The sequence below is a fragment of the Sorex araneus genome, chromosome 1 (genome assembly GCF_027595985.1).
Source record: "Sorex araneus isolate mSorAra2 chromosome 1, mSorAra2.pri, whole genome shotgun sequence".
NCBI lineage: Eukaryota > Metazoa > Chordata > Mammalia > Eulipotyphla > Soricidae > Sorex > Sorex araneus.
In genome coordinates, this window is record NC_073302.1 from 177,399,220 (window position 1) to 177,412,418 (window position 13,199).

Below are 13,199 nucleotides of genomic sequence, written 5' to 3' on the forward strand. Positions count from 1 at the left end.
TAATATGAGGAAATTTAGAAATAATCTATTTCTATTCTCACCCAACTTTATTTATTTATTTATATTAGTAAATCACCGTAACTTTTTTTTTCTTTTTTGCTTTTTGGGTCACACCCAGCGATGCACAGGGGTTACTCCTGACATGCACTCAGGAATGACTCCTGGCAGTGCTCAGGGGACCATATGGGATACTGGGAATCAAACCCAGGTCGGCCGTGTGCAAGGCAAACGCCCTACCCACTGTGCTATCATTCCAGCCTAAATCACCATAACTTTAACATAACTGTTGGTGTCTGTTCTTTCTGAAAATTTACAAGCACAGATGCTAAGACCATGGATAAAAATTTCTGCTTTGCCACTTACTACCTGTACGACTAAAGCAAATTAACTTCTTATCTCTCAATTTCTTATTTGTAAATTTAGGATAATAATACTACTCCAAGTGTGACTGTTTTATGGACTGAGTGAGATAATGAGATAAGTTTTGCTAAGTGCTTAGTGTGGGGTTTCCTCACTGTTGGTGTGTAGACAACAGGCTCTCTGCTGTCTTCTCATGTGGGCATTAACCCTCTCTCAGAACTGCATCTTCCACTGGAGAACCCTGCCTCCCCAACCCCCAATGCCCTGCCAACATGTAATATCACCCCGGGATCTAGGGCTTCAGCATTCAGATCAGGAGTGATACATTGAACAGAAGTACATTTTTTTTTTTGCTTTTTGGGTCACACCTGGCTCTGTGCAGGGGTTACTCCTGGCTCTGCACTCAGGAATTATCCCTGGCGGTGCTCAGGGGACCATATGGGATGCTGGGAATCGAACCCGGGTTGGTCGCGTGCAAGGCGAACGCCCTACCCGCTGTGCTATCGCTCCAGCCCAGAAGTACATATTTAAAAATTATAAATGTTAGTGCATATCTTCAAATTCTTGACAGTTTGTCCAACTACTTAGTATGCAAGAATACTCCATATGCTACACTTCATCATTTCACATTCTTTTGTGGTGAAGGGAATTTTCTGGACCAAACCCCGTGATTCTCAGAGGTTACACTTAATTCTGTTTGGAGGATACTCCTGCCCAAGTAATGCTCAATACTCAGGCGAGTTTTGAGGATTGGATCTGGCTTTGCCATAGGCAAAACAAGAATCTTCACCCTTGTACTTTTTGTTTTCACTGTGGTCCTCAGAATTGAATCCTGGATTTCATAATGCAACACTGTCTTCTACCACGGAACCACATCCCCAGCTCTCCATTTTTATTGTAATTCATTTTATTCTTTAATAATCTGTAAGGTTTGAAGTAGATATACATTTAAATCTTTCTCCAGATAAACTATTTATCAAATGATAACTCTTTACCAGCCATGTTAAATGCAATATTTAAACAATATTCTATATAGTGTATCTATAAAGGAAGATGATTGATATTAATCTTTAATTTTCTTCCTTAAAATCTTTTTATGCTCTAGTCTCAAGCAAAGGTATTTCCAGGGAAATAAAAGTATCAATTCATCAGGTATATTGAGTCCAGTTATTCCCTAAGGAAAGCCGATAAGCAAGGCACAACACTTGAAAAAAATTATCTTTCAATCTGGCTTCCCTCATTAACTCTCTGACTTTAAGATGCACAACTTTAAACAGCCTATAATGCCTCCTGTCTGACCTCTTTCACGCTTAGAGTGAGACAGGAGAGTGTAAATTGATCTGCACGTTAAAATTGCTCTAAAAATGAGAAGCTCCTGAGAAGTGCAAATTATTCATATTCTCTCTTATTGACAAGTATCTAGCAATTCATCTACAGAAGACTTTACTCAAATTGACTTAAATTAGATCAGTAGCATTTGCTGGGAAGTGATGGCAGGTCACCTGAAGCCTCTTCCTCTTTTGATTGTAAGTTGTTGGTTAAACTTCCAGGGGAGACATTGTCCTTAGCAGGATGGGGTCTTTGTCTAGCTGAGGCCTTTCTCATGTGGCCGAACCCCAAGGTCGTGGCACATCCCTATGCACATCCCTATGCACATCCCTTGGGCCGAACCCCAAGGTCGTGGCACATCCCTATGAAGGCAGGCTATGCACACAGGAGGCCCAAGTTCCACCTCCAGAGCTACAGGGACCCTAAATATACCCTGAGTATCACTAGGAGTAATTCCTGAGTACAGAGCCACTAGGGGTAATCCCTGAGCAATGCCAGCCCCAGAGATCACCAGGGCTGAGAAACTACACTTACTCTCTCTTGGGTCCAGATGCCAGAATCTAACTCAAAAGACCAGCAAGGCCTTATACCCTGTGGACAGCCTGGAGGAGTCTGCAATCGTTGCAGGCACTGCTTCTTATAAAGAAAGTCTGACTTCACAGTTAGGGCCCACCCAGAACACCCAGAATCATCTCATCTCCAGGTCTTGGATTAAACCTACCAAGACTATTTTCCCAAATAATGTCATATCTGTGGAATGCAGGAAGCCAGACATGAGCTAATTTTGGGGTTGCTTCCATTTCACCCCTGACAAGAGGTCACTGCACAGCTGGCTAGTCCTGCACTATCTGTTGTTAATTTGAGACCCAACTGGTTGTGGCTGATGTTAAGGAAGTTCATTCCCCAATGGTGGCATTTTGATGTTCCAAAATTGTACATCTAGAATCTCTGAGTCAAATTACCAGAAGTTGAATTTAAAGATGATATGCATATGATTATCTCCCTCCTGCTCCAACTCTACATTTTCCACTCTAAATAGATTACAGTCAAGACACAGAGTTCCTGCTCCAATAAACCTTATAGAATCCTGGAGGAAGATGGTGGCCACCATGCTGGTCTTGGATGGCATTTCACCCTTCTCCCTCAAAGCAGTCCTTGACCTCTGTGGAGCTCAGAGTTCCAAGAGGAACTCTTCTTTGAAACACACGAGGGAAGACAACACTACGACAATGATGGAGGGAAGAGGTCACTTGGGAGGAAGAGGAGGACTGCTGAAAGAAGATAAAGTATGATCATGAGGCCCAATCAGTAATAGCACCATAAACCACAGTGCCGAAAAGTTTATAAATGTGCCTGTCATAGAGGCAGGCTGATGGTGATGAGTAGGACAGAAACTGGGGACACTGGTGAAGGGCATTGGTGAAGGAATTGGCATTGAAGCATTGTATACATGAAATGAAGACTTTGTAATTAATGGTGACTAAATTTAAAAAAAAATATATATATATATAGACATACAGAGAGAGAGAGTAGATTGGGCACTTGCCGTGCACATGGCCAACCAGAGCTCGAACCCCAGCACCACATATAATTCCTCAAACCACCAGGAGTGATCCCTGAGCACAGAGCCATGGTGAGCCCCAAGCACTTCTGGGTGTGACCCCCAAATAATAAATAAATACCGAACGCCAGAAAGGGCTCGTCTGAGATTGAAAGGGAAATGAATCTTTGTTCCTTGGTGGAAGATGCCCCGTCCCTCATGTCCCTGTGCTGAGCTGGCCATAGGACTTGCTAGCACTGGCAGGAATCCACATCAGCCTTTCAGGATTTCTCACTCTTCACATTCAGGCCTACTTCGGCCTCCCCAGAGAAATTTTTAAGTTTAGAATGTTTGATGGGAAGGAAACTCTGACAGTCACAGAAGTAAAATAAAATAAAAATACATTTTCGCTCTAAGCAGATCATTCTATTCTCATTCCTAAGCATCTATCTACCCAAAGGTACCATCACCAAAACATGGAGAAATAGAACTTATAAAAGAATATTTGGTAAGAACTGTGAGTGTTGCCATGGAGACCAGTAAAAAATGCATTTTGTTTCATCTGCTAAAATAGCATATTGCGAACCAGAATAAAATCTGTTTGGGAAGCCTTTTGATTTGGAAATTAGGTGATGTGGCTTTAATTAGTAAATCAGGGAAAGTCTTTCTGGGGAGGTGGAGTGATTTGTCTAAGGTCCCCGGGCCCCATGGCTACTCTTTCACAGTATTAGGGACTAGAGTTTGGGAAAGTCCCTGATACTCTTCTATTATAGCTGATCCATTTCCCATTCTCAGTACAAAACATTCCCTGAAGTGCTGGCTCCAGGACATCCACGTCAAAGCACCACCAGCAGATAAAGGTGAGGCAATCAGGAACTAGACTGAGCTTTGCCTGCAGCGTGGTCCCTGCTACGACCTTCGCCTCTGCCTTCCCAGCAGCTAAAAGGCAGCTTTGGACACAGAATCATTGTGTTCCAGTAAAACTTTGCTTACCAAAAATAGTCTTTGAACTAGTGAGTGATTCTCAGCATTGAACTGCAGACTGATAGTGTTCTCAGGCCCCTTTACAAGCCAAGGTTGCAGTTGAGTCTTACGCAGCTGCACTTTCTGAAGAAAAGGAGTATAACAATCCCCTCAGATAGCTTAAAGGATTACATGGTGTGCATATTCCACATGTTCCCAACATCTGGCAAATAACACGGTTCAGCTTAGCAATGATTATTATTACCATTATTACACTTCTGGTCTGCCCTTCTAAAAAGGAGACAAACAATAGCATCAATATTTCTTTTCCTTTACCTCTGTCCCCCCTTCCCTGCTCCAAGGCCAGTCCCTGGCTGGCCCGGAGCTGCTGGGCAGCCCCTGCTAGTAGCAGTAGCTGCTGGTCGTGGTCCTAGAGCAGGCAGTGGGCAGACTGCTCTCCCTGAGCTCTGCAGAGCTGAGACCCAGTCTTCTGTTGGAGCTCTGGAAAATTCTGAGCACCTCCTGCTTCCTAGCTCCCTGACACCAGGTGCTTAAATAAGTAGTTTTCACTTTAAACGTTGAACAGCTTTCACTTTGTTTACTTCTAGAGATTTTTAATGAGACCAGGTGCATCGTTTCAAAGGCCAGTCATTTTTGCTGCTGCTACTCCTCCTTCCCTCCCTTCTATTTTGAAATTCTGTACTCCAGAAGGTCCATCTTTTCTGAGCTTGTTAAAACTATGGGATTGGGGTTTCCACTTTGCTAAAATCTCACTTTTCTCAGGAAAAGGGCTGGGATTCATAGTAAAGTTTACTTATGTCTGCCATTTGTATTGAATTATAAAATCCAGCATTACACTAAAATGACATGGGCCCAAGGGACTGAACTATGACAAGGTTATTCTACACTTTAAAATAATAGACCCATCAAAAGCTGAAAGTACTTTAATAGCATATCTTGTTAATTTTTTAACCTCTTATCTGGGCAACGAATATTCCCAAGTTTGTGGTTGATGAGTTAAACCCTTAGAGACAACCCTGAAATAGACTGAAGATTATGAATGGTGCTAGTTACTTTAAAGTCCATGTTTAGTTTAGATGTTATTTCACTGATAAAGTTTCATTGCACCACTGCAGAGATCTGGAGTCAACAGGATCATGTGTGAGAGTTATATTTCATAGTTGTCTGAATCAAGTATCACATAGTTACCATCAAGAATGGGACAAATTCAGAGATAAAGTGTCCTTTCTTCATAATCGTGGGCGATTCTGTCAAATTAAGGCTTCGTAAACTATATACTTTTTTACCTTTTATATCCTTTGTGTGTGTGTGTGTGTGTGTGTGTGTGTGTGTGTGTGTGTGTGTGGTATACCTGTGTAGGGTATCATTGGTTTGTCCTTTCTCCCTTGTCACAGAGTTTGGGCTTATCTGGTAATAATCTCTAAACAATTCTAGACTACATTGGTATGTCCTGCTCCCCTTGCCACTAGGAGCTTAGTTATATCAGTCACGCCCATCAAAGTGTTCCCGAGTCACTCCCATTCCTTTGTTTATCTGTAACCACTTCTACCAGTTTATCGGCTCTTCCCCTAATCAGACTCTATTAATTTGTAAGGTCAGACCTTTCTAGAACACTGGAATTATAAGTTAATATTGCCTTTTCTCCTCTCCTTGTATCTTTTGGATAGTTTACTTTAAAACAATGTCCTTTTTGTATGGACAAAAAAAGACAATTGTTAATATGCTTTGGTAACATGGGATTTAATTGGCTTCAAATATTATTCACTCCCAGGCATCTGCTTTCTCGATTTAAGCCTCAGCTGCCCTTACTTCCTAGCACCCCCAAAAGCAGGGTCCCAGCAAGGGACGGGATGGACCCAGGGCAAGCGGTGAGTTATGTGCTACCCTGGCATCGAGATGGGCCTGGCCAAAGCGCCTAATGCTTAACTATATGTTAAGAGCTTGGTCATGGATATGTCATGTCATGATCCAAAAGCAACGATGAGACTAGGACCCTGCTAGGGATAGGAAAGATTAATCTGGCCTGAGCACTGTAGTCTGAGATCGAGATGACCCCAGGAAAGCAATTCTATAAGCTTAAATGCATCTCTTGCTATGTCCATACAAAATGATTAATATTATGAATACTTATATGTTTGCTGGACAAGGAGAGGAGAAACACACCCATGGGATTCCGCTCTTGGGGGGGTGTCCTGCTGAAAGAGAATCTGTCCTAGAAGAAGCATCCCCTAAGGAAAAGAACTTTACCCCTTATTGATGGTGACCACACCTATGTGTAAGTCCGGATCCCTGATGCTGGGGGATTTAAGGTGGCTGTATGAGGGGGTTCGAGGGAGAAGCAAAGAGAGAGACAGGAGTGTATAGAGAGGAGATTGGAATAAACTGTGATTGAGAGCAACCAGCTTGGCTCCGTTCCTTCCTTCGCCTGCCTCATCATCACCATCAATCTCCCCGGGTGGGGGAAGTGGCTGGAGACTACTGAACTCAGGTGGCGGGAGAGACAGCGCCACTGCCCTGTGCCCTGTGCCCGGTGAGGTGCTCCCCTCCTCGCCCCTTCTCCCTTTCTCTTTGTATTTTTATACATACCTGGTGTTTCTCAGGACTTACTCCTCATTCTGTTCTCAGGGATCTCTTATGGGGGTACCATACGGGGTCCCAGGTTTTGAATTTGGGCCATCAGGTGCAAGGCAAATACTCTGCCTGTTGTACTATCTCTCAGTCCCTCCTTTCACATTTGGAAATGCACTGAAAAATCAGTCTTAATCCACATAGCATATCTCCATTTTCTTCTATAAAATCCAAAGAATAGAAGCCACCTACAGGGAGTCTTTAAGCTATATAGAAACATTCCTAGGCTAATTTTCAGTGACTTTCCTTTACAACTTCCAATAAGGGCTGGAGAGTTAACTTAATGGGTTGGAGAATGAATATTTTTTGCATGTAGAAGCCCAGGTTGAATATCTCCAGCTCTGCCTGGTCCCCTGAGCACTAAAGCAGCCTCCCATGCACTGAGCCAGTAGTTCCTGAACACCACTGGATGCGGCCCCCAAGCAAACAAAACACAAATAACCACCAACTATAAGATATGTTTCCATGCTGTTTCATGCCACACTCTTCTCTCACCCCACTGGTTATCTATCCATTTTTTCCAGGATCAGCTTCCATCTTCCCATCTCTTTGCCTTCATCACCTCTTTACACTTATGCAGAGGAAACAGTTTCTTTCCTCTGAACTGGGTAGCAGTCGGTGTCCAATGCTGGTGTGGCCTTCCTGCTCTTTGTCATGATGGGTACAGCTTCCTTTAGTAGACATGGGGAAGGGCAAGTAAATTCTCAACCCCTGGGATCTAGTACACGTACCTGCCTCAAAAGGCCTTCAGTAACTGTTTATTGAACTCTTAAAGTAAGATATAAAATTACCATTAAACTATTAAAGGAAGTCCTAACGAGTCAATGAGGTGAATTTATAGGTTTTACTGAAGAAAATCTGATTTTAGGTGTAAAGTAATCTTATTAACTGCACTTAAATAATCCATTGAGAAAGACATCATATTAAAAATTAAAAATTTGACAAAAGAGTCAAATTTTTTTTCTTAAAAACTCATATCCATACAGTTATCCTGAAAGGATCTCAGTTGTGCTGTGGCAAGGAAACCCAGCCTATGAAAAATAGTTTTTCTGATCTCCTGTTCCAGAGGCAAGGTTTGGATAAAAACAATGTCTTCTTCTCAACTTCAGATCATGCTTTGAAAGTTAACCAGTGAGGGCTCCATTTAGCTTAGTGGAAAGTTTTTCACACATCCAGACCCTAAAGACACATATTGCTTGCTAGCGTTGCCATTTAGATCTGGGACCGGAAAACGAGCCTCAAGGCTAAGCTTGTGATAAAAAATTGGAAAGCTGTATAGAGCATGGTAGCCAAGAACACTAGACTCCATATAAAGCCTTTAAAATATGCCCTTTAAAATAGCACGGTTCCAGCTTCCTTTGCCTCTTTGGAGATTCAGAAACTGACTTAGAGTTCCTCAATGATATAAATCTATCTGGAATGATCTTTAAAAAGTATTTAGAGCTATCTGATGTACATCTAAGAAGCTGAGCCCCACTAACTCATAGCTTTCACCCCAGTCATTCGGTTCACTCTTTTACCTTTTGCCTCCAGAATTTGCTTGACATTTGGAAGGTTAATTTTGCTATACAGGAGCCAGCCCAAATCCACATTTGAATTGAAACATTTTCTGAGTGTATGTGCCAAAGGAACTCTGCAATATTCAGGCATTTTGCTAGTATACACAGTCCTGATTCTCTTTGCTTTTTAAAAACACTTCTGTTATATTTAAAAATATATATATATACACAATGTAATTACTTGAATGCTTGTATTAATCATTTTAAGTAAAACATGCTAGGTGGCAAGACCAGTACAGAAAAACAAAGTAAGGGACTGTGTTCTGGGGAACTGATTTCACAATTCAGTATGTACTCAAGTACTTACACACACACACATACTCACATGCAAACACACAGTACACTTACACACCCATTCTTTAAAATGTCTAAAGAGCACGGTATGGTGAGAAGTATACATTTAAATGTCTTTAGCTCTTTGCAACATAATACTAAGCTTGAAATGACTCTAGTAGATTTTTATTTCACATAGCAACTGGGTTGAAATTGGCGCATTCAGGATCTTCTCATCACAAGGAACCACAGTTCTACTTATTTCTCTCTGCATCATCCTATTGTCCTTTTGTTTCTGCAGGGTTGCAAATAAGCAGGCAGCTTCACACCGACAACACACAGTTCTGCCTCTGAGCACTGTCCTGGGAGTGCTCTTTTGGAAGATGATCTTGTTGAAGAGGATAGCCTCTCTCTGAAAGCTTTTCGTGGCCTCACAGCACCTTTCACTGGCCAACAGTATTTCATAGGCAAGTTCCTAAGTTTAACATCAGCCTGCAGATATTTTTGTTATGTAGGCAATCACTGTTGAACTCCTAAGGCACACTAGAGCAGGACAGACACAGCATCATATCATCTGCGGGATATGAGGAAACGGAAGAGGAATGACAAATTCCCCAAAGCAGCAGACTGAGAACCAGTCTTCAGTGGGAAACCACCACGAGGGGTGAAGGGGACCAGGTGAGGGGAGACACTGGTCCACTCTGGGGAGGGTGTCATGTTAGAGTGAGTTACACACAGAATTCTCCATTAATACGACTGCAAAGGATGGTGCCTAAAATCAAATTTAAAAAGTTAAATCAGTTTTCCTTTTTTGTTCACTCAGGGTGGTGCTCAGAGCTTACTTCCAGGCAGGCCTCTGGGGAGACCAGATGGGATTCCAGGAACCGAACCCTGGTTGGTTATGTGTAGAGCAAGTGCCCTTCCAGCATACTCTGTCCAGTCCCTGCAAGGAAAACCAGTTTTAAAGAAGGAAGGTAGAGAAACAGTAGCTGGCTGACAAGTAGCTCCACAAGGGGGTCACATCTTTTGGGAAGATTAAGAAAGTAGCACAAAATTTTTTTATAATTGCTAATAATGGGAGCTTTATAAAGGAGTCTGAGCAGGAAAAGAACATTAACTATTAAGTAAAATGAAGATGGAAAGGTTTTTGCATCCTTTTGCTGTTCCTTAGTATCTACTGGTGGCAAACACTTTTTCATTTAGTAAATATATTCAAAACTATTATTTTCTGATTTATTTAATTTCATTGATGCAATATTAGTTTACAATACTGTACATGTTATTTTATTTGGGATTTTTGGTCACACCGGGCGATGCTTAGGGGCTACTCTGTACAGTGAAGGATCATTCCTGGTGGTGCTCGGGGACCGTATGGGGTTCTGGGGATTGAACTCAGGTCAGCTGTATGCACGGCAAGCACCTTCCTGCTGCTATTACTCCTGTGTTTTAAGATTAAGATTAGTTTTAAGATTAGCGTCATACCTCCATAACTACAGATTGCCACTTTACAGCCACAACCAAGCTCAGGATCTCTTCACCCTTGTTCTTGGGGTCCCCTGCCTGGAACCCCTCTCTTCCCACTGCTGTCCACATGAGGGAAGACTGGAATTCTGTCCTCAGTACAGTTGATTTTCTTGCAAGAGCATGTATGAAATTCTAACTTTGGCTCAGTTACGAACTGGAGTGAAAAATACTTAGTGAAGGAGAGTGGGGCAATTATAATTAAATTCATGGTCAAAAGAGACTCTTGAGAAAATAACCTTTGAACCAAACCAGAATGGCAGGGTGCCACCCTTGAGGAAATGGGAGAAGTGAATCTTTGAAGATCAAGAAGAGAAAAATACTAACAAGCATTTCAGCATGTTAGAGATTGTTAAGAAAAGTAGAAAAAAAGACCTACCAAGAGAAGGGCTATTTAGGGTGCGGATTTCTTGAAGCACATACACAGACACACACAGACACACACATGCACACATAGAGAGTCATACATTTTGAAGATGGGGAAGGTGATGTCTCCCATCTTCTTTTGACCAAGGATTGCTTTAGGTATTTGTGGGGGCTTATTGTTCTACACGAATTTTAGGAGTGTTTGATCTATTTCTTTGAAAAATGTCATGGGGGTGGGGGGAGAGGAGGATGGGATTGGGAGGTGGGAGGGATACTGGGTTCACTGGTGGTGGAGAATGGACACTGGTAGGGGGAGGGGACATTGTATGAGGGAAACACAAATATGAAAATGTGTAAATCTGTTACTGTACCTTCATGGTGACTCACTAATTAAAAAATAAACAAAATTTAAAAAAAGAAAAGAAAAATGTCATGGGTATCCTTATAGAGACTGCATTGTATCTGTATAATGTGTTGGATCTGTATAATGTGTTGGAAAGTATTGCCCTTTTTTTTAATCCGCTCATCCTTTTTCATTTTTTTGAGACACCATGAGATACACAGTTACAAAACTGTTCATGATCAGGTTCAGTCATACAATGATCCAACACCCATCCTTCTACCCATGTCCATTTTCCCTCCTGCCGCCCCCTAAGGCTGACTCTATTGCAGACACTTCTCTCTCTCTCTCTCTCTTTCTCTCTCTCTCTCTCTCTCTCTCTCTCTCTCTCTCTCTCTCTCATTCTCTCCCTTCCTCTCCCTACTTCTGGGCACTATGGTCTGAGTATTGCCATTTTAACAACGTTAATTCTCCCAATCCATGAGCAGGAGATGTGTCTCCATTTACTCATGTCCTCTTTTATTTCTTGAAGTAGTATTTTGTAGTTGTTTTTACAGGTGCTTCACCTCTTAAGTTGATTATGAGGTACTTGATTTTCTGAGGCACAATTGTGAGAGATTTTTGTTTTTGTTTTTGTTTTTAGGTCACACCCTGCGATGCACAGGGGTTACTCCTGGCTCATGCACTCAGAAATTACTCCTGGCGGTGCTTGGGGACCATATGGAATGCTGGGAATCGAACTTGGGTCGGCCACGTGCAGGCAAACACCCTACCCGCTGTGCTATCACTCCAACCCCAAAAGAGATTTTTTAAAAAATATCTTGTTCTTCCCTTTTATTTTATGTATATAGAAAAGCCATGGACTTTTGGGTATTGATTTTGTAACCTGCCACTTTACTATACAAACCTATTGTTCCTAGGGGCTTTTTGGTAGTCATTAATAATTTCTAAGTATAGTATTATGTCATCTGCAAATAGTAATAGTTTCATTTCTTCCTTTCTGGATGTCTTTGATAAATTTTTATTGTCTACCTGCTATGGCAAGTACTTCCAGTACTATATTGAATAGCAGTAGCGAGAGTGGGCAACCTTGTCTTATGGCTGATCTTCAAAGAAGGCTTTTAGGTTTTCCCCATTTTTAAATTCTAATTTTTTAAATTTTAAATCCCCCATTTCCTCAATATAGTTGAGGACTCTATTGAGGAATATATATTCCTTACTCTATATATATTTCCTTAATATTGAAGAAAGTTCCTTTAACTCCCACTTTGTTGAGAATTTTCATCATGAACGGGTGCTGGATCTTGTCAAATACTTTCTCTGTATCTATTGATATGATCATATGGTTTAAATTTTTGCCACATTTCGGAGGCTGGAGCAATAGCACAGCAGGTAGGGCGTTTGCCTTGCATGCAGCCAACCCGGGTTCGATTCCCAGCATCCCATATGGTCCCCTATCACCGCCAGGAGTGTTTCCTGAGTGCAAAGCCAGGAGTAACCCCTGTGCATCGCCGGGTGTGACCCAAAGAGAAAAAAAATTTTTTTTTGCCACATTTCAAAAGAAACACTGACCAGATACAAAAAGTCAACAGAATGGGAAAAAATATTTACACAATACCAATCGAATAAGGAGTCAATATCAAAAGTATATAAGGCACTGGTAGAACTTTACAAGAAGAAAACCACCAACTCTATCAAAACATGGGGAGGAGAAATGAACAGAAAATTCCTCAAAGAAATACAAGTGGCCAAAAGGCACTTGAGAAAACGCTCTACCATCATTAATCATTATGGACATGCAAATCAAGACAACAATGAGATATCATCTCACACCACAGAGACTGGTACACATCCAAAACAAGAACAACAGTGATGGTACAGATACAGGGAGAAAGGGACTCTCATTCAATGTTTGTGGGAATGCTGACTGGCCCTGACTTTTTGGAAAACAATGTGGGCATTCCTCAAAAATAACAGAAATTAAATTTTCATATGACCCAGCAATACCACTTTTCTGGGAATATACCCTGGGGGCCCCAAAACACAGAGCAGAACTGTCATTTGTACCTGTATGTTCATTGCTGTATATTCATAATAGCAAGAATCTGGAAAAAACCCAAGTGCCCGGGAACTGATGACTGGTTAAAGAAACTATAGCACATCTACACAATGGAATACTAAGCAACCACCAGGAAAAACGAAATCTGTCTATAAAAGGATGGACATGGAGAGTATCGTGCTGAGTGAAATGAGTCAGGAGATGGACAGACATGGGATGATTGCACTGATTTGTGATATA